The following is a 3,842-nucleotide window of genomic DNA, read 5'->3' as shown; positions in this document are numbered from 1 at the left end:
TCAATTCTTTACTTTGGTGGATGTTCTTCCAAGCATTGTATTAGCTACAAAATAAGGGGATTAGTGATTATATTACATCAATGTAGCCTAAAACACACTTATTAAGAAAACAAGACAAAAGAAGAGGATTAAGCAAGTTACAAGCCAAAAAGGAGTTGATTTTGCTGCTAAAATGATGCTTAGATAATGGTAAGAATTAGCATTATCAAGGGCTCCACAACTGACTGATTAATTTCTTCATTATAACCAGTAAGTTGTTCTTTCCTTTCCTCCGTTGTTTTGGACCTAAACCATGCAACTTCTGCTGGTTGCATGTGTCTTGTACTTCCTCTCTTGCATTTCCTGTCAAACTCTAGCTTTAAGAGTTGTTCTTGAACACCAATTGGTGGTTTGTAGGGTGTTGTCTAGGTTCCTCGCAACTCAAGGTACTGTTGAGGCGAGTCCTTGAGCTAGGCTGTGAAGTTTTGAGGTAAGAGGAGCTAGAATATTTTCTTTAAATTGGTTGCATGAGGTGTATGTATAATTAATTCTTAATCGGTGTGTTGTTTGGAGTCGTATTTTACGTTTTTAAGTATATTGTGTTGAAATGTGCAATCTGTGAACTATGTTGTGGTACTATGAACTGAGTGAATGAGTTTAATCTACTGTAATTGATCAGGGTGGGGGTGAATTAGGGTGTGAAATCTGTTACCACATGATTTAGTTAGAAAAGCATAGTGAATTGGTAATGTTTAAGTTATTTTTGGAGGAAGTGAGATAGTGAATTTGAGAGTTAGGGGTCTAGGGCTCTTGTAGTCTGTTGGGACAGTATAGGAAGGCTATTTGTGACTTGTTAGAGTCACCAAAGTGGTCAAAAATAGGTGCAAAGTGGTTGAACTGAATTTGGGTTCTTAAGTTGTCAAAATTGGTGTTTTAGAGTTAAGTTTGAGTCTTAATCACTTTAGATTTGTATTAGGAAGAGTTAGGATCATCTAAACAAGTTTAATTAGGTATAAAACATGAATTAAGAGTGTTAGAAGTTGGAGAAAATGGTTAGAAATGGTAAATGGTGTGTGAGTTGCTTGATTTGACAAAACTTTCGTTCTGTAGATTATGCAGACTTCCTGAGCGAATGTTTTCGCACAGCGAGTCCTCACAGCGAGGTGCTCTTTGTTTAGTCATTCGCACAGCGAATTGGTGCGTTGTGTGAGTGACTGGAGAGGGTTGTCCTCTGTTTGGTGATTTGCTTTGCGAATCTAGTCTCTATGTGAAAGGTAGTGATATGAGTTTAATGTCAATTAACTTGAATAACGAATAAGTGCGCTTTGCGAGTGCTCGGAGAGTCTGAGTCACTGTCTGGGACTCTCACATAGCGATTTGGGACGCTATGCGAGGGGTTAGGGTCTGATACTATGCATCAAAATTTTTAGTTTAGCTGAGCGCACGTACTTGGTGCACTGAGCGAATGGGCTTTAGTTGAGCGCACATACTTGATGCGTTGAGCGAATGTGAGTGAGTAAAACCCATTGTTTCTGTTTTCGCACAACGATTTTGGTGTGTTGAGCGACTAGTCCAGAACCTGTTTCCATTCTTTTTATCCTTGTTTTCTGATAACCTTGAGCTATGTTTTGATGATTAGAATGGTGTAAAAGTATCTATGGTATTGTATGATCAGTGAGGTTATATGTTTGGATTCAATATGATAATATTATGGTATTTGGTTGTTCATGTCTTGAGTTAAGTTTTAAAGTCGCAGTATGGTTGATGGACGTAATTCCATGATCCTTACGAAGAGGTTACATGGTGCCTTGTGTAAGTTTAGAATGAATTGTAGGGATTTCAGTCTTGGGGGTTATCCTAAAACTCCAATGGTCTTTTTTTTTCGCGTAGAGAGGATTGATCCATGTTGTGAGGAGTAGCAGGAAGTCTTAGTCTTGGAGGCTTCCAATATGCTCCAAGGCGTTGTATAGAATAACCTCGTGAGTGTGGTAGGGTGAAACCCATTGGCAATGGCTTTCCAAAGCAGTAGAAGCCACCACTAATGCATGACCCGCCATAGCTCGACAATCATTCTAAATCCGGAAGAGTCAAGTTTAAAGTGTAACAAGTTATAATGTCTGATCCAGTATACTTGAATTAAACATGTATGTTGTGTGTTATTGTAATAGTATGATCTTTGTATGTCTAGCTCACCCTTGCTTCTGTGTTTGTCTGTCTGTGTATTGTTTTCTCTTTTGCGATGATCACCTTAATGGTGTGAGCTTAGGGATGCAATCTTTTCAGTTGGCTAAGCGAAAAGTTAGATGAGAAGTTTGAAGTGTAGGTTGTGCTTTTGGTCCTTCAGGTGAAGAATTTTATTCTTCACAAATCTATAGTTTGTTGTATTATTATCTATGTAATGTTTATATTAGTAGTTTTATATTACTAAATTGGGATGTTACATACCACATACAAACCTACATAATATTAACACAAATAGGTTATTGTTCAGAACATAATTATCTTTGCAACTTCAAGAAATTGATTTACTCCACTCTCATACTAATTTGTTATGCATAAATAATTTATCCAACTACGATCCATTCTTCTGTTTATAAACTAACATCTTTACTTTTAGGTGTAGCTAAGAAACAAACACACACACACACAGTTCAATCTGTGAACTCAACCCTACCATTAAACCACATCACAAACTATTAATTAATGTATTTGGTCATTTACACCTAAATGCAAAATATTTTTTTTTAACTATCACTAGTGCAGCGAAGGGAAATGACCGCAGTTGTTTTTTAATATACGTCGTGGTTCATGAACCGCAACATATATGGGCGCGGAAAAAAAGTCTGGGACTTTCGGCTGTGGTTCCAACCGCAGTAAAAAGCTGGGGATATGACCGCGGTTCCCCCTGGAACTACGATGAAAACCCCCTCTTTTTTTAAAAAAAAAATCCTAAAACAAAAGGTCACGGTTCGTGCTACAACCGCGACCAAAACCCTTTTTATTTAAAAAAAAAATCGTCTATTCAACTTTTATACACGGTTCCACCCTGTAACTTTCTCTTATCCTCACCATTTACGTTACATATTCATAAGCTCTTTGTCATGTTCCAGTTCAATACACTTCATCATCCTAATTGAATTCAACCTAAATTCAACCTTCTAACAAAGCCCCTGTCAGACTCCCTTGATCACACTTTACTCACACATAACCTCACACCGAGACTCTACAGCAAATCCTGAGACACTCACATGTCCTCATCTCTTCCTTTATGTTTTCGCACCCCAACACCCAAAGTATCTAATAACTAGACAATCTTCACAACGTATAAAATATCATTCCGAATACAATAACAAAAGTGCTTATGCAAACGCATTTTTGTGTGCAGCGATGATGTGTAATTGAAAATTTACAATTGAAAATTAAGGCATGACGCGGTTCATCGTGAAATTGAAGCCTAGAAACGTAAAAAGGACGAAGGGCATCAAAGGCAATACCTGGAACCAAACGCACTGTTAATGGCACGGAGAGGAGGGCTTTAGAGAGAAAGGCACTCGAAGTGCCAAAAAGAAGAAACTAAGTAGAATGGCGCGACAGAGAGGAGGGCTTCAGAGAGAAAGGCGTGGCGGAAGTTGACGATGGCGCGGTGGTAAAGAAACACCTTGCAGAAGACACTAGAAGCGCGACGGAGAGGAGAAAACTTTGAGTTTCAGAGTTTTCGCGTGGAAGACGAAACTATTCACTAATATCTTTTTAACCTAATTAAATGATACTACCGCGGTTCATTATAAAACCGAGGTAATAGAGTGGAATAGGTCGCGGTTTCCATAATAACCGCAACCTATTCTGATTAAAAAGAAAAATCG

This window comes from Vigna radiata, unplaced genomic scaffold, assembly GCF_000741045.1.
Source record: "Vigna radiata var. radiata cultivar VC1973A unplaced genomic scaffold, Vradiata_ver6 scaffold_198, whole genome shotgun sequence".
NCBI classification, from domain to species: Eukaryota; Viridiplantae; Streptophyta; class Magnoliopsida; order Fabales; family Fabaceae; genus Vigna; species Vigna radiata.
This window is presented reverse-complemented; position numbering follows the sequence as displayed.